Below are 18,169 nucleotides of genomic sequence, written 5' to 3'. Positions count from 1 at the left end.
AGAGAGAGACACTGGCTGTTATGGTGTGTGCAGAGAGAGACACTGCCTGTTATGCTGTGTGCAGAGAGAGACACTGCCTGTTATGGTGTGTGCAGAGAGAGAGGCACTGGCTGTTATGGTGTGCGCAGAGAGAGACACTGGCTGTTATGGTGTGCGCAGAGAGACACACTGGCTGTTATGGTGTGCGCAGAGAGAGACACTGGCTGTTAGTGTGCGCAGAGAGAGAGCAGCACTGGCTGTTATAGTGTGCGCAGAGAGAGACACTGGCTGTTATGGTGTGCGCAGAGAGAAACACTGGCTGTTATGGTGTGCGCAGAGAGAAACACTGGCTGTTATGGTGTGCGCAGAGAGAGACACTGGCTGTTATAGTGTGCGCAGAGAGAGGCACTGGCTGTTATAGTGTGTGCAGAGAGAGAGGCACTGGCTGTTATAGTGTGTGCAGAGAGAGGCACTGGCTGTTATAGTGTGTGCAGAGAGAGAGGCACGGGCTGTTATAGTGTGTGCAGAGAGAGAGGAGCACTGGCTGTTATAGTGTGTGCAGAGACAGTGGCTGTTATCGTGTGTGCAGAGAGACACTTTGGCTGTTAGTGTGTGCAGAGACAGTGGCTGTTATAGTGTGTGCAGAGAGACACTTTGGCTGTTAGTGTGTGCAGAGACAGTGGCTGTTATAGTGTGTGCAGAGAGAGACACTGGCTGTTATTGTGTGCAGAGAGAGAGCCACTGGCTGATATATAATGTGTGCAGAGAGAGAGGAGCACTGGCTGTTATAGTGTGTGCAGAGACAGTGGCTGTTATAGTGTGTGCAGAGACACTGGCTGTTATAGTGTGTGCAGAGAGAGAGGCACTGGCTGTTATAGTGTGTGCAGAGACACTGGCTGTTATAGTGTGTGCAGAGAGAGAGGCACTGGCTGTTATAGTGTGTGCAGAGAGAGAGGCACTGGCTGTTATAGTGTGTGCAGAGAGAGAGCCACTGGCTGTTACTGTGTGCAGAGACACTGGCTGTTATAGTGTGTGCAGAGAGAGGCACTGGCTGTTATAGTGTGTGCAGAGAGAGAGGCACTGGCTGTTATAGTGTGTGTAGAGAGAGGCACTGGCTGTTATAGTGTGTGCAGAGAGAGAGGCACTGGCTGTTATAGTGTGTGCAGAGAGAGAGCCACTGGCTGTTATAGTGTGTGCAGAGAGAGAGGAGCACTGGCTGTTATAGTGTGTGCAGAGACAGTGGCTGTTATAGTGTGTGCAGAGAGACACACCGGCTGTTAGTGTGTGCAGAGACAGTGGCTGTTATAGTGTGTGCAGAGAGACACACCGGCTGTTAGTGTGTGCAGAGACAGTGGCTGTTATAGTGTGTGCAGAGAGACACACCGGCTGTTAGTGTGTGCAGAGACAGTGGCTGTTATAGTGTGTGCAGAGAGAGACAGTGGCTGTTATAGTGTGTGCAGAGAGAGACACTGGCTGTTAGTGTGTGCAGAGACAGTGGCTGTTATAGTGTGTGCAGAGAGAGACAGTGGCTGTTATAGTGTGTGCAGAGAGACACACCGGCTGTTAGTGTGTGCAGAGACAGTGGCTGTTATAGTGTGTGCAGAGAGAGACAGTGGCTGTTATAGTGTGTGCAGAGAGACACACCGGCTGTTAGTGTGTGCAGAGACAGTGGCTGTTATAGTGTGTGCAGAGAGAGACAGTGGCTGTTATAGTGTGTGCAGAGAGAGCCACTGGCTGTTATAGTGTGTGCAGAGAGAGACACTGGCTGTTATAGTGTGTGCAGAGAGAGAGGAGCACTGGCTGTTATAGTGTGTGCAGAGACAGTGGCTGTTATAGTGTGTGCAGAGAGAGAGGCACTGGCTGTTATAGTGTGTGCAGAGAGAGGCACTGGCTGTTATAGTGTGTGCAGAGAGAGAGGCACTGGCTGTTATAGTGTGTGCAGAGAGAGAGGCACTGGCTGTTATAGTGTGTGCAGAGAGAGAGGCACTGGCTGTTATAGTGTGTGCAGAGAGAGAGCCACTGGCTGTTAAAGTGTGTGCAGAGAGAGAGGAGCACTGGCTGTTATAGTGTGTGCAGAGAGACACACCGGCTGTTAGTGTGTGCAGAGACAGTGGCTGTTATAGTGTGTGCAGAGAGACACACCGGCTGTTAGTGTGTGCAGAGACAGTGGCTGTTATAGTGTGTGCAGAGAGACACACCGGCTGTTAGTGTGTGCAGAGACAATGGCTGTTATAGTGTGTGCAGAGAGAGACTGTGGCTGTTATAGTGTGTGCAGAGAGAGACACTTGCTGTTAGTGTGTGCAGAGAGAGACACTGCCTGTTTTAGTGTGTGCAGAGAGAGAGCCACTGGCTGTTATATAATGTGTGCAGAGAGAGAGGAGCACTGGCTGTTATAGTGTGTGCAGAGACAGTGGCTGTTATAGTGTGTGCAGACAGACACATCGGCTGATAGTGTGTGCAGAGACAGTGGCTGTTATAGTGTGTGCAGAGAGAGACAGTGGCTGTTATAGTGTGTGCAGAGAGAGACAGTGGCTGTTATAGTGTGTGCAGAGAGAGACACTGGCTGTTATAGTGTGTGCAGAGAGAGACACTGGCTGTTATAGTGTGTGCAGAGAGAGACACTGGCTGTTATATAATGTGTGCAGAGAGAGACAGTGGCTGTTATAGTGTGTGCAGAGAGAGACAGTGGCTGTTATAGTGTGTGCAGAGAGACACACTGGCTGTTAGTGTGTGCAGAGAGACACACTGGCTGTTAGTGTGTGCAGAGAGACACACTGGCTGTTATAGTGTGTGCAGAGAGAGACACTGGCTGTTATAGTGTGCAGAGAGAGAGGAGCACTGGCTGTTATAGTGTGTGCAGAGAGAGAGGAGCACTGGCTGTTATAGTGTGTGCAGAGAGAGAGGAGCACTGGCTGTTATAGTGTGTGCAGAGAGAGACACTGGCTGTTATGGTGTGTGCAGAGAGAGACACTGGCTGTTATGGTGTGTGCAGAGAGAGACACTGGCTGTTATAGTGTGTGCAGAGAGAGACACTGGCTGTTATAGTGTGTGCAGAGAGAGACACTGGCTGTTAGTGCGTGCAGAGAGAGAGGAGCACTGGCTGTTATAGTGCGTGCAGAGAGAGAGGAGCACTGGCTGTTATAGTGCGTGCAGAGAGAGAGGCACTGGCTGTTATAGTGCGTGCAGAGAGAGAGGCACTGGCTGTTATAGTGTGTGCAGAGAGAGAGGCACTGGCTGTTATAGTGTGTGCAGAGAGAGAGGCACTGGCTGTTATAGTGTGTGCAGAGACACTGGCTGTTATAGTGTGTGCAGAGAGAGAGGCACTGGCTGTTATAGTGTGTGCAGAGAGAGAGGCACTGGCTGTTATAGTGTGTGCAGAGAGAGAGGCACTGGCTGTTATAGTGTGTGCAGAGAGAGGCACTGGCTGTTATAGTGTGTGCAGAGAGAGAGGCACTGGCTGTTATAGTGTGTGCAGAGAGAGAGGCACTGGCTGTTATAGTGTGTGCAGAGAGAGAGGCACTGGCTGTTAGTGTGTGCAGAGACAGTGGCTGTTATAGTGTGTGCAGAGACACTGGCTGTTATAGTGTGTGCAGAGAGAGAGGCACTGGCTGTTATAGTGTGTGCAGAGAGAGAGGCACTGGCTGTTATAGTGTGTGCAGAGAGAGAGCCACTGGCTGTTAGTGTGTGCAGAGACAGTGGCTGTTATAGTGTGTGCAGAGAGAGGCACTGGCTGTTATAGTGTGTGCAGAGAGAGGCACTGGCTGTTATAGTGTGTGTAGAGAGAGGCACTGGCTGTTATAGTGTGTGCAGAGAGAGAGCCACTGGCTGTTAGTGTGTGCAGAGACAGTGGCTGTTATAGTGTGTGCAGAGAGAGGCACTGGCTGTTATAGTGTGTGCAGAGAGAGGCACTGGCTGTTATAGTGTGTGCAGAGAGAGAGGCACTGGCTGTTATAGTGTGTGTAGAGAGAGGCACTGGCTGTTATAGTGTGTGCAGAGAGAGAGCCACTGGCTGTTATAGTGTGTGCAGAGAGAGAGGAGCACTGGCTGTTATAGTGTGTGCAGAGACAGTGGCTGTTATAGTGTGTGCAGAGAGACACACCGGCTGTTAGTGTGTGCAGAGACAGTGGCTGTTATAGTGTGTGCAGAGAGAGAGGCACTGGCTGTTATAGTGTGTGCAGAGAGAGGCACTGGCTGTTATAGTGTGTGCAGAGAGAGAGGAGCACTGGCTGTTATAGTGTGTGCAGAGACAGTGGCTGTTTTAGTGTGTGCAGAGAGACACACCGGCTGTTAGTGTGTGCAGAGACAGTGGCTGTTATAGTGTGTGCAGAGAGACACACCGGCTGTTAGTGTGTGCAGAGACATTGGCTGTTATAGTGTGTGCAGAGAGAGACAGTGGCTGTTATAGTGTGTGCAGAGAGAGACAGTGGCTGTTATAGTGTGTGCAGAGAGAGACACTGCCTGTTATAGTGTGTGCAGAGAGAGAGCCACTGGCTGTTATATAATGTGTGCAGAGAGAGAGGAGCACTGGCTGTTATAGTGTGTGCAGAGACAGTGGCTGTTATAGTGTGTGCAGAGAGAGACACTGGCTGTTAGTGTGTGCAGAGAGAGACACTGGCTGTTATAGTGTGTGCACAGACAGTGGCTGTTATAGTGTGTGCAGAGAGAGACAGTGGCTGTTATAGTGTGTGCAGAGAGAGACACTGGCTGTTAGTGTGTGCAGAGACAGTGGCTGTTATAGTGTGTGCAGAGAGAGACAGTGGCTGTTATAGTGTGTGCAGAGAGACACACCGGCTGTTAGTTTGTGCAGAGACAGTGGCTGTTATAGTGTGTGCAGAGAGAGACACTGGCTGTTAGTGTGTGCAGAGAGAGACACTGGCTGTTATAGTGTGTGCAGAGACAGTGGCTGTTATAGTGTGTGCAGAGAGAGACAGTGGCTGTTATAGTGTGTGCAGAGAGACACACCGGCTGTTAGTGTGTGCAGAGACAGTGGCTGTTATAGTGTGTGCAGAGAGAGACAGTGGCTGTTATAGTGTGTGCAGAGAGACACACCGGCTGTTAGTTTGTGCAGAGACAATGGCTGTTATAGTGTGTGCAGAGAGACACACCGGCTGTTAGTGTGTGCAGAGACAGTGGCTGTTAGTGTGTGCAGAGAGAGACAGTGGCTGTTATAGTGTGTGCAGAGAGACACACCGGCTGTTAGTGTGTGCAGAGACAGTGGCTGTTAGTGTGTGCAGAGAGAGACAGTGGCTGTTATAGTGTGTGCAGAGAGACACACCGGCTGTTAGTGTGTGCAGAGACAGTGGCTGTTATAGTGTGTGCAGAGAGAGACAGTGGCTGTTATAGTGTGTGCAGAGAGAGCCACTGGCTGTTATAGTGTGTGCAGAGAGAGAGGAGCACTGGCTGTTATAGTGTGTGCAGAGACAGTGGCTGTTATAGAGTGTGCAGAGAGAGAGGCACTGGCTGTTATAGTGTGTGCAGAGAGAGAGGCACTGGCTGTTATAGTGTGTGCAGAGAGAGAGGCACTGGCTGTTATAGTGTGTGCAGAGAGAGAGGCACTGGCTGTTATAGTGTGTGCAGAGAGAGAGCCACTGGCTGTTAAAGTGTGTGCAGAGAGAGAGGAGCACTGGCTGTTATAGTGTGTGCAGAGAGACACACCGGCTGTTAGTGTGTGCAGAGACAGTGGCTGTTATAGTGTGTGCAGAGAGACACACCGGCTGTTAGTGTGTGCAGAGACAGTGGCTGTTATAGTGTGTGCAGAGAGAGACACTGGCTGTTAGTGTGTGCAGAGAGAGACACTGGCTGTTAGTGTGTGCAGAGAGAGACACTGCCTGTTATAGTGTGAGCAGAGAGAGAGCCACTGGCTGTTATATAATGTGTGCAGAGAGAGAGGAGCACTGGCTGTTATAGTGTGTGCAGAGACAGTGGCTGTTATAGTGTGTGCAGACAGACACACCGGCTGATAGTGTGTGCAGAGACAGTGGCTGTTATAGTGTGTGCAGAGAGAGACAGTGGCTGTTATAGTGTGTGCAGAGAGAGACAGTGGCTGTTATAGTGTGTGCAGAGAGAGACAGTGGCTGTTATAGTGTGTGCAGAGAGAGACACTGGCTGTTAGTGTGTGCAGAGAGAGACACTGGCTGTTATAGTGTGTGCAGAGAGAGACACTGGCTGTTATATAATGTGTGCAGAGAGAGACAGTGGCTGTTATAGTGTGTGCAGAGAGACACACTGGCTGTTAGTGTGTGCAGAGAGACACACTGGCTGTTATAGTGTGCAGAGACACACTGGCTGTTATAGTGTGCAGAGAGAGAGGAGCACTGGCTGTTATAGTGTGTGCAGAGAGAGAGGAGCACTGGCTGTTATAGTGTGTGCAGAGAGAGAGGAGCACTGGCTGTTATAGTGTGTGCAGAGAGAGAGCCACTGGCTGTTATATAATGTGTGCAGAGAGAGAGTCACTGGCTGTTATAGTGTGTGCAGAGAGAGAGGCACTGGCTGTTATAGTGTGTGCAGAGAGAGACACTGGCTGTTATAGTGTGTGCAGAGAGAGAGCCACTGGCTGTTATATAATGTGTGCAGAGAGAAAGGAGCACTGGCTGTTATAGTGTGTGCAGAGACAGTGGCTGTTATAGTGTGTGCAGAGAGACACCGGCTGTTAGTGTGTGCAGAGACAGTGGCTGTTATAGTGTGTGCAGAGAGACACACCGGCTGTTAGTGTGTGCAGAGACAGTGGCTGTTATAGTGTGTGCAGAGAGAGACACTGGCTGTTATAGTGTGTGCAGAGAGAGAGCCACTGGCTGATATATAATGTGTGCAGAGAGAGAGGAGCACTGGCTGTTATAGTGTGTGCAGAGACAGTGGCTGTTATAGTGTGTGCAGAGAGAGACACCGGCTGTTAGTGTGTGCATACAGACACACCGGCTGTTATAGTGTGTGCTGAGAGAGACACTGGCTGTTATAGTGTGTGCAGAGAGAGACAGTGGCTGTTATAGTGTGTGCAGAGAGAGACACTGGCTGTTATGGTGTGTGCAGAGAGGCACTGGCTGTTATGGTGTGTGCAGAGAGAGACACTGGCTGTTATGGTGTGTGCAGAGAGAGACACTGGCTGTTATGGTGTGTGCAGAGAGAGACACTGGCTGTTATGGTGTGTGCAGAGAGAGACACTGGCTGTTATGGTGTGTGCAGAGAGAGACACTGGCTGTTAGTGTGTACAGAGAGAGACACTGCCTGTTATAGTGTGTACAGAGAGAGAGCCACTGGCTGATATATAATGTGTGCAGAGAGAGAGGAGCACTGGCTGTTATAGTGTGTGCAGAGACAGTGGCTGTTATAGTGTGTGCAGAGAGAGACAGTGGCTGTTATAGTGTGTGCAGAGAGAGACAGTGGCTGTTATAGTGTGTGCAGAGAGAGAGGAGCACTGGCTGTTATAGTGTGTGCAGAGAGAGACAGTGGCTGTTATAGTGTGTGCAGAGAGAGACAGTGGCTGTTAGTGTGTGCAGAGAGAGACACTGGCTGTTATAGTGTGTGCAGAGAGAGACACTGGCTGTTATAGTGTGTGCAGAGAGAGAGGAGCACTGGCTGTTAGTGTCTGCAGAGAGAGAGGAGCACTGGCTGTTATAGTGTCTGCAGAGAGAGAGGAGCACTGGCTGTTATAGTGTGCGCAGAGAGAGACACTGGCTGTTATGGTGTGCGCAGAGAGAGACACTGGCTGTTATGGTGTGCGCAGAGAGAGACACTAGCTGTTATGGTGTGTGCAGAGAGAGACACTGGCTGTTATGGTGTGTGCAGAGAGAGAGCCACTGGCTGTTATGGTGTGTGCAGAGACAGTGGCTGTTATGGTGTGTGCAGAGAGAGAGGCACTGGCTGTTATAGTGTGTGCAGAGAGAGAGCCACTGGCTGTTATATAATGTGTGCAGAGAGAGAGGAGCACTGGCTGTTATAGTGTGTGCAGAGACAATGGCTGTTATAGTGTGTGCAGAGAGAGACTGTGGCTGTTATAGTGTGTGCAGAGAGAGACACTGGCTGTTAGTGTGTGCAGAGAGAGACACTGCCTGTTATAGTGTGTGCAGAGAGAGAGCCACTGGCTGATATATAATGTGTGCAGAGAGAGAGGAGCACTGGCTGTTATAGTGTGTGCAGAGACGGTGGCTGTTATAGTGTGTGCAGAGAGAGAGGCACTGGCTGTTATGGTGTGTGCAGAGAAAGAGGCACTGGCTGTTATAGTGTGTGCAGAGAGAGACACTGGCTGTTATGGTGTGTGCAGAGAGACACTGGCTGTTATGGTGTGTGCAGAGAGAGAGGAGCACTGCCTGTTATGGTGTGTGCAGAGAGAGACACTGCCTGTTATGGTGTGTGCAGAGAGAGACACTGGCTGTTATAGTGTGTGCAGAGAGAGAGGCACTGGCTGTTATAGTGTGTGCAGAGAGAGAGGCACTGGCTGTTATGGTGTGTGCAGAGAGAGAGGCACTGGCTGTTATAGTGTGTGCAAAGAGAGACACTGGCTGTTACGATGTGTGCAGAGAGACACTGGCTGTTATGGTGTGTGCAGAGAGAGACACTGGCTGTTATGGTGTGCAGAGAGGCACTGGCTGTTGTGGTGTGTGCAGAGAGAGAGGCACTGGCTGTTATGGTGTGTGCAGAGAGAGAGGCACTGGCTGTTATGGTGTGTGCAGAGAGAGAGGCACTGGCTGTTATGGTGTGTGCAGAGAGAGAGGCACTGGCTGTTATGGTGTGTGCAGAGAGAGAGGCACTGGCTGTTATGGTGTGTGCAGAGAGAGAGGCACTGGCTGTTATGGTGTGTGCAGAGAGAGAAGCACTGGCTGTTATGGTGTGTGCAGAGAGAGAGGAGCACTGGCTGTTATAGTGTGTGCAGAGACAGTGGCTGTTATAGTGTGTGCAGAGAGACACTGGCTGTTGTGGTGTGTGCAGAGAGAGAGGCACTGGCTGTTGTGGTGTGTGCAGAGAGAGAGGCACTGGCTGTTATGGTGTGTGCAGAGAGAGAGGCACTGGCTGTTATGGTGTGTGCAGAGAGAGAGGAGCACTGGCTGTTATAGTGTGTGCAGAGACAGTGGCTGTTATAGTGTGTGCAGAGAGACACACCGGCTGTTAGTGTGTGCAGAGACAGTGGCTGTTATAGTGTGTGCAGAGAGAGAGGCACTGGCTGTTATAGTGTGTGCAGAGAGAGAGGCACTGGCTGTTATAGTGTGTGCAGAGAGAGAGCCACTGGCTGTTATAGTGTGTGCAGAGAGAGAGACACTGGCTGTTATAGTGTGTGCAGAGAGAGAGCCACTGGCTGTTCTATAATGTGTGCAGAGAGAGAGGAGCACTGACTGTTATAGTGTGTGCAGAGACAGTGGCTGTTATAGTGTGTGCAGAGAGAGACACTGGCTGTTATAGTGTGTGCAGAGAGAGACGAGCACTGACTGTTATAGTGTGTGCAGAGACACTGGCTGTTATAGTGTGTGCAGAGAGAGACACTGGCTGTTAGTGTGTGCAGAGAGAGACACTGCCTGTTATAGTGTGTGCAGAGAGAGACACTGGCTGTTATAGTGTGTGCAGAGAGAGGGGCACTGGCTGTTATAGTGTGTGCAGAGAGAGGCACTGGCTGTTATAGTGTGTGCAGAGAGAGAGACACTGGCTGTTATAGTGTCTGCAGAGAGAGAGCCACTGGCTGTTCTATAATGTGTGCAGAGAGAGAGGAGCACTGACTGTTATAGTGTGTGCAGAGACAGTGGCTGTTATAGTGTGTGCAGAGAGAGACAGTGGCTGTTATAGTGTGTGCAGAGAGAGACAGTGGCTGTTATAGTGTGTGCAGAGAGAGACACTGGCTGTTATAGTGTGTGCAGAGAGAGACACTGGCTGTTAGTGTGTGCAGAGAGAGACACTGCCTGTTATAGTGTGTGCAGAGAGAGACACTGGCTGTTATAGTGTGTGCAGAGAGAGACACTGGCTGTTAGTGTGTGCAGAGAGAGAGGAGCACTGGCTGTTAGTGTCTGCAGAGAGAGAGGAGCACTGGCTGTTATAGTGTCTGCAGAGAGAGAGGAGCACTGGCTGTTATAGTGCGCGCAGAGAGAGACACTGGCTGTTATGGTGTGCGCAGAGAGAGACACTGGCTGTTATGGTGTGCGCAGAGAGAGACACTGGCTGTTATAGTGTGTGCAGAGAGAGAGCCACTGGCTGTTATAGTGTGTGCAGAGAGAGAGGAGCACTGGCTGTTATAGTGTGTGCAGAGAGAGAGGAGCACTGGCTGTTATAGTGTGTGCAGAGACAGTGGCTGTTATAGTGTGTGCAGAGAGAGAGGCACTGGCTGTTATAGTGTGTGCAGAGAGAGAGCCACTGGCTGTTATAGTGTGTGCAGAGACAGTGGCTGTTATAGTGTGTGCAGAGAGACACTTTGGCTGTTATAGTGTGTGCAGAGAGACACACCGGCTGTTAGTGTGTGCAGAGAGAGACACTGGCTGTTAGTGTGTGCAGAGAGAGACAATGCCTGTTATAGTGTGTGCAGAGAGAGAGGAGCACTGGCTGTTATAGTGTGTGCAGAGAGAGGAGCACTGGCTGTTATAGTGTGTGCAGAGAGAGAGGAGCACTGGCTGTTATAGTGTGTGCAGAGAGAGACACTGGCTGTTATAGTGTGTGCAGAGAGAGACACTGGCTGTTAGTGTGTGCAAAGAGAGAGAGGCAGTGGCTGTTATGGTGTGTGCAGAGAGAGGCAGTGGCTGTTATGGTGTGTGCAGAGAGAGGCAGTGGCTGTTATGGTGTGTGCAGAGAGAGACACTGCCTGTTATGGTGTGTGCAGAGAGAGGCACTGGCTGTTATAGTGTGTGCAGAGAGAGGCACTGGCTGTTATAGTGTGTGCAGAGAGAGACACTGGCTGTTATGGTGTGTGCAGAGAGAGACACTGGCTGTTATAGTGTGTGCAGAGAGAGAGGAGCACTGCCTGTTATAGTGTGTGCAGAGAGAGAGGAGCACTGCCTGTTATAGTGTGTGCAGAGACAGTGGCTGTTATAGTGTGTGCAGAGAGACACACCGGCTGTTAGTGTGTGCAGAGACACTGGCTGTTATGGTGTGTGCAGAGAGAGACACTGGCTGTTATGGTGTGTGCAGAGAGAGACACTGCCTGTTATGGTGTGTGCAGAGAGAGACACTGCCTGTTATGGTGTGTGCAGAGAGAGACACTGGCTGTTATAGTGTGTGCAGAGAGAGAGGAGCACTGGCTGTTATAGTGTGTGCAGAGAGAGACAGTGGCTGTTATAGTGTGTGCAGAGAGAGACACTGGCTGTTAGTGTGTGCAGAGAGAGACACTGCCTGTTATAGTGTGTGCAGAGAGAGAGCCACTGGCTGATATATAATGTGTGCTGAGAGAGAGGAGCACTGGCTGTTATAGTGTGTGCAGAGAGAGACAGTAGCTGTTATAGTGTGTGCAGAGAGAGACAGTGGCTGTTATAGTGTGTGCAGAGAGAGATACTGGCTGTTAGTGTGTGCAGAGAGAGACACTGGCTGTTATAGTGTGTGCAGAGAGAGACACTGGCTGTTATAGTGTGTGCAGAGAGAGAGGAGCACTGGCTGTTATAGTGTGTGCAGAGAGAGGAGCACTGGCTGTTATAGTGTGTAGAGAGAGAGGAGCACTGGCTGTTATAGTGTGCGCAGAGAGAGACAGTGGCTGTTATGGTGTGTGCAGAGAGAGACACTGGCTGTTATAGTGTGTGCAGAGAGAGACACTGGCTGTTAGTGTGCGCAGAGAGAGAGGAGCACTGGCTGTTATAGTGTGCGCAGAGAGAGAGGAGCACTGGCTGTTATAGTGTGTGCAGAGAGAGACAGTGGCTGTTATGGTGTGTGCAGAGAGAGACACTGGCTGTTATGGTGTGTGCAGAGAGAGACACTGGCTGTTATGGTGTGTGCAGAGAGAGACACTGCCTGTTATGCTGTGTGCAGAGAGAGACACTGCCTGTTATGGTGTGTGCAGAGAGAGAGGCACTGGCTGTTATGGTGTGCGCAGAGAGAGACACTGGCTGTTATGGTGTGCGCAGAGAGACACACTGGCTGTTATGGTGTGCGCAGAGAGAGACACTGGCTGTTAGTGTGCGCAGAGAGAGAGCAGCACTGGCTGTTATAGTGTGCGCAGAGAGAGACACTGGCTGTTATGGTGTGCGCAGAGAGAAACACTGGCTGTTATGGTGTGCGCAGAGAGAAACACTGGCTGTTATGGTGTGCGCAGAGAGAGACACTGGCTGTTATAGTGTGCGCAGAGAGAGGCACTGGCTGTTATAGTGTGTGCAGAGAGAGAGGCACGGCCTGTTATAGTGTGTGCAGAGAGAGAGGAGCACTGCCTGTTATAGTGTGTGCAGAGACAGTGGCTGTTATAGTGTGTGCAGAGAGACACACTGGCTGTTAGTGTTTGCAGAGACAGTGGCTGTTATAGTGTGTGCAGAGAGAGACACTGGCTGTTATTGTGTGCAGAGAGAGAGCCACTGGCTGATATATAATGTGTGCAGAGAGAGAGGAGCACTGGCTGTTATAGTGTGTGCAGAGACAGTGGCTGTTATAGTGTGTGCAGAGAGAGACAGTAGCTGTTATAGTGTGTGCAGCGAGAGACACTGGCTGTTAGTGTGTGCAGAGAGAGACACTGGCTGTTATAGTGTGTGCAGAGAGAGACACTGGCTGTTATAGTGTGTGCAGAGAGAGACACTGGCTGTTATAGTGTGTGCAGAGAGAGACACTGGCTGTTATAGTGTGTGCAGAGAGAGAGGAGCACTGGCTGTTATAGTGTGTGCAGAGAGAGGAGCACTGGCTGTTATAGTGTGTGCAGAGAGAGAGGAGCACTGGCTGTTATAGTGTGTGCAGAGAGAGAGACACTGGCTGTTATAGTGTGTGCAGAGAGAGAGACACTGGCTGTTATAGTGTGTGCAGAGAGAGACACTGGCTGTTAGTGTGTGCAAAGAGAGAGGAGCACTGGCTGTTATGGTGTGTGCAGAGAGAGACAGTGGCTGTTATGGTGTGTGCAGAGAGAGACAGTGGCTGTTATGGTGTGTGCAGAGAGAGACACTGGCTGTTATGGTGTGTGCAGAGAGACACTGGCTGTTATGGTGTGTGCAGAGAGAGACACTGCCTGTTATGGTGTGTGCAGAGAGAGGCACTGGCTGTTATAGTGTGTGCAGAGAGAGGCACTGGCTGTTATGGTGTGTGCAGAGAGGCACTGGCTGTTATGGTGTGTGCAGAGAGAGACACTGGCTGTTATAGTGTGTGCAGAGAGAGAGGAGCACTGCCTGTTATAGTGTGTGCAGAGAGAGAGGAGCACTGCCTGTTATAGTGTGTGCAGAGAGAGAGGAGCACTGCCTGTTATAGTGTGTGCAGAGAGAGAGGAGCACTGCCTGTTATAGTGTGTGCAGAGAGAGAGGAGCACTGCCTGTTATAGTGTGTGCAGAGACAGTGGCTGTTATAGTGTGTGCAGAGAGACACACCGGCTGTTAGTGTGTGCAGAGACAGTGGCTGTTATAGTGTGTGCAGAGAGACACACCGGCTGTTAGTGTGTGCAGAGACACTGGCTGTTATGGTGTGTGCAGAGAGAGACACTGGCTGTTATGGTGTGTGCAGAGAGAGGAGCACTGGCTGTTATAGTGTGTGCAGAGAGAGAGGAGCACTGGCTGTTATAGTGTGCAGAGAGAGAGGCACTGGTTGTTATATAATGTGTGCAGAGAGAGAGGAGCACTGGCTGTTATATAATGTGTGCAGAGAGAGAGGAGCACTGGCTGTTATAGTGTGTGCAGAGACAGTGGCTGTTATAGTGTGTGCAGAGAGACACACCGGCTGTTAGTGTGTGCAGAGACTGTGGCTGTTATAGTGTGTGCAGAGAGAGACACTGGCTGTTAGTGTGTGCAGAGAGAGACACTGCCTGTTATAGTGTGTGCAGAGAGAGACACTGCCTGTTATAGTGTGTGCAGAGAGAGACACTGCCTGTTATAGTGTGTGCAGAGACAGTGGCTGTTATAGTGTGTGCAGAGAGAGAGGCACTGGCTGTTATAGTGTGCAGAGAGAGACACTGGCTGTTATATAATGTGTGCTGAGAGAGAGGAGCACTGGCTGTTATAGTGTGTGCAGAGAGAGACACTGGCTGTTATAGTGTGTGCAGAGAGAGAGGCACTGGCTGTTATAGTGTGTGCAGAGAGAGAGGCACTGGCTGTTATATAATGTGTGCTGAGAGAGAGGAGCACTGGCTGTTATAGTGTGTGCAGAGAGAGACACTGGCTGTTATAGTGTGCAGAGAGAGAGGAGCACTGGCTGTTATAGTGTGTGCAGAGACAGTGGCTGTTATAGTGTGTGCAGAGAGAGACAGTGGCTGTTAGTGTGTGCAGAGAGAGACACTGGCTGTTATAGTGTGTGCAGAGATAGAGGAGCACTGGCTGTTATGGTGTGTGCAGAGAGAGAGACACTGGCTGTTATGGTGTGTGCAGAGAGAGAGACACTGGCTGTTATGGTGCGCGCAGAGAGAGACACTGGCTGTTATAGTGTGCGCAGAGAGAGACACTGGCTGTTATAGTGTGTGCAGAGAGAGACACTGGCTGTTATAGTGTGCGCAGAGAGAGACACTGGCTGTTATAGTGTGTGCAGAGAGAGACACTGGCTGTTAGTGTGTGCAGAGAGAGAGGAGCACTGGCTGTTATGGTGTGTGCAGAGAGAGACACTGGCTGTTATAGTGTGTGCAGAGAGAGAGGAGCACTGGCTGTTATAGTGTGTGCAGAGAGAGAGGAGCACTGGCTGTTATAGTGTGTGCAGAGAGAGAGGAGCACTGGCTGTTATAGTGTGTGCAGAGACAGTGGCTGTTATGGTGTGCGCAGAGAGAGACACTGGCTGTTATAGTGTGTGCAGAGAGAGGCACTGGCTGTTATAGTGTGTGCAGAGAGAGAGGCACTGGCTGTTATAGTGTGTGCAGAGAGAGACACTGGCTGTTATAGCGTGTGCAGAGAGGCACTGGCTGTTATATTTGTGCAGAGAGACACTGGCTGTTATAGTGTGTGCAGAGAGAGAGAGAGGCACTGGCTGTTATAGTGTGTGCAGAGAGAGAGGCACTGGCTGTTATATTGTGTGTGCAAAAAGTCACAGGTATAACTGGTGGCAGGGTAAACCCGCCCACTCACAGGTATAACTGGTGGTAGGGTAAACCCGCCCACTCACAGGTGTAACTGGTGGCAGAGTAAGCCCGCCCAGTCACAGGTATAACTGGTGGCAGAGTAAGCCCGCCCAGTCACAGGTATAACTGATGGCAGAGTAAGCCCGCCCAGTCACAGGTATAACTGGTGGCAGAGTAAGCCCGCCCAGTCACAGGTATAACTGGTGGCAGAGTAAGCCCGCCCAGTCACAGGTATAACTGGTGGCAGAGTAAGCCCGCCCAGTCACAGGTATAACTGGTGGCAGAGTAAGCCCGCCCAGTCACAGGTATAACTGGTGGCAGAGTAAGCCCGCCCAGTCACAGGTATAACTGGTGGCAGAGTAAGCCCGCCCAGTCACAGGTATAACTGGTGGCAGAGTAAGCCCGCCCAGTCACAGGTATAACTGGTGGCAGAGTAAGCCCGCCCAGTCACAGGTATAACTGGTGGCAGAGTAAGCCCGCCCAGTCACAGGTATAACTGGTGGCAGAGTAAGCCCGCCCAGTCACAGGTATAACTGGTGGCAGAGTAAGCCCGCCCAGTCACAGGTATAACTGGTGGCAGAGTAAGCCCGCCCACTCACAGGTATAACTGGTGGCAGAGTAAGCCCGCCCAGTCACAGGTATAACTGGTGGCAGAGTAAGCCCGCCCAGTCACAGGTATAACTGGTGGCAGAGTAAGCCCGCCCAGTCACAGGTATAACTGGTGGCAGAGTAAGCCCGCCCACTCACAGGTATAACTGGTGGCAGAGTAAGCCCGCCCACTCACAGGTATAATTGCTATAGTGTGTGCGGAAAGAGGTGTATGCAATGTATTATTCACCATGAGGGGAGAGTATTGATTCCTACCTATCTATACACCCTAAATGTTGCTATTTAGCGTTTTCGATCGCACAAGAAATAATTGCTTTCCAGACTTGGATTGTGGTTCCGAAGCACAAAAAGATATTCCCTAAAAAGCAGATAGTTACATGCTGTGATCTAAATACAATTAGCACAAAAGATTATACATAAACAAGGTACAGTCAATACATTACGCATGCGCTCTGGATCCAGATTTCCGGCATCAAAGGTGAAGCCTCCGTCAACAGAAAGAATATGATGACTGCCTAGCAGGTTCAGGGACCTTGCATATAAACCCTTGCTGAGATAGGCAATACAATAGAACAAGTTGGCATAATCTCATTGGTTCTTCCTGGTTCTCCTGTTACGACGCAGTTCATAGGTCAGTTTGTATTGTAATAGTTCAGTCTACAACAGCTTCTTTGTATCCGTTTTAACTAATCAATAGACACTACATACATTCTAACCTATAATTCATATCTTGCGAATGCCTGCTGCGATCTCCTTGCCGATGGAGCCGGAAGTCTGCAAATAAACAGTGGTTTAGAGAATAGCACCAAACACTGTCTGCTTGTCATGTACTAAACCTGAGATCTTAAATACAGTCGCTTCATTACGTAATTAGTAATGAATAAACCTTGATTAACCTTAATGCTAGGGAACCTTTTTATGTAAGTGTGCAATGTGTAAGTGTAAGAATATTGCGTAGTTTCGCTAATATATGTGGGGTGCATTTGTGTTTTGTGCTTTTATAATATTTATATGTTTTGTTTAATGTGTGTATGCATGTAAGTCTGTGTGTGTGTTATGCAATTCAGTGTATTTATGATGGATTTAATATATTATCCCTTTCTAACATATTTTAAAACTACAGTGCAATGTGTTACAAGCAGCTGGGTTCACTTTCAAGCAGGGTGGGGACCCTCCAGCTGACTGCCGTTACCACTTCGTCTGATAGCTAATTCAAAGGTTTTCCTCAGCCTATTTAGAACACACTTGTCAGTACTTCTTAAGCAAACCTCCGACCATTGTTTTCTAACTTCTCACTCAGACAAATTCAGTTGTGCATATCAGTGTCTGGGTTATATTTCAATTGCCACAGCCATACTTATCTGTATGCAGGGCTTCTCAATTTATATGTAAAACACTCAGTATCCTGATGTATATATTTTTTAATTACTTTTCTCAGACATGTATACAGAAGCTGTTTCTCATTACTAACTAAACCCTGTATGAATATTGTGTCAGTGTGAGTGTTGTATATTATTCGCTATTTAGTGTTGTGTGGATACGCGCGCACGCAATGGTGCGTCATGGATTGTACCAACATAAATCGGACAGCGGACGACCAAATCGTCCGATAACAGTTGATTTGCGGTCGCATGCAATTATTCGACAAGAGCTTGGGGGAAGCCCAGCACCTCCGTAATACCCCTTTCAGACATACGACCCAGGAAATTTCCTGCTCAGACCCAGGAATTTCTCCTGTGCAAATTCCCAGGTATTTGGTAGAGACCCCCTTTTCACACTACAACGTCTACCCGGGAAATTCCCAGGTAGACCCCTTTCAGACAAGAGCAGGGTTTTTTAGATTACATGGCAACTGCTGGACACAAAGATGAGGTGGAGCTGATGTGAGTGGTGCCAGGCCCTGATCACACACAACAATGTGCCCCCTGTGACTGGCATGCTGTGTATGTGGGGGTGCACATAATTTGAAACACTGCCCAACATGTCCCCAAACTACCTCCCATGGGTGCCCTGGCAGCTCGCCCCCAGGCCTCTGGCTGGGCTGCCCCTGGACACAAGTCTCCTGCCTGGCACTGATCACGGGCACAGAGAAGAGCAGAGCAGCGGCTGAGGTGCCAGGGCAGGACAGGCCGGGTACAGGTGTACGAAGAGCAGTCGCCCACCCATATTTGCGGCAGCAGCAGTGTCCCACCCAGCCCTCCCTGCCTCTCACCTCTACAGTGGCCGGAGCAGGCAGAACCCCCAGCGAGCCAGCATCTCACCCAGTCACCCAATGCTAAGCCCGGGAAATAGGGGCAGTAGTGGTGGTCCAGCGCGAGTGTGGACTGGTGGTGAGCAGCAGCGCTGAGCGTCCTATAGGACGCTCTGCGCTGCCAACTCCATGTAAAAGCTGCTCGGTGCTGCCCGGGAGTAGTAAATTCCCGGGTAGCACCATTCAGACAGAGGCAAGGTAGTTTCCTGGGA

The sequence above is a fragment of the Taudactylus pleione genome, unplaced genomic scaffold (assembly GCF_031769625.1).
Source record: "Taudactylus pleione unplaced genomic scaffold, aTauple2 ptg001303l, whole genome shotgun sequence".
Taxonomy (NCBI): domain Eukaryota; kingdom Metazoa; phylum Chordata; class Amphibia; order Anura; family Myobatrachidae; genus Taudactylus; species Taudactylus pleione.
This window is presented reverse-complemented; position numbering follows the sequence as displayed.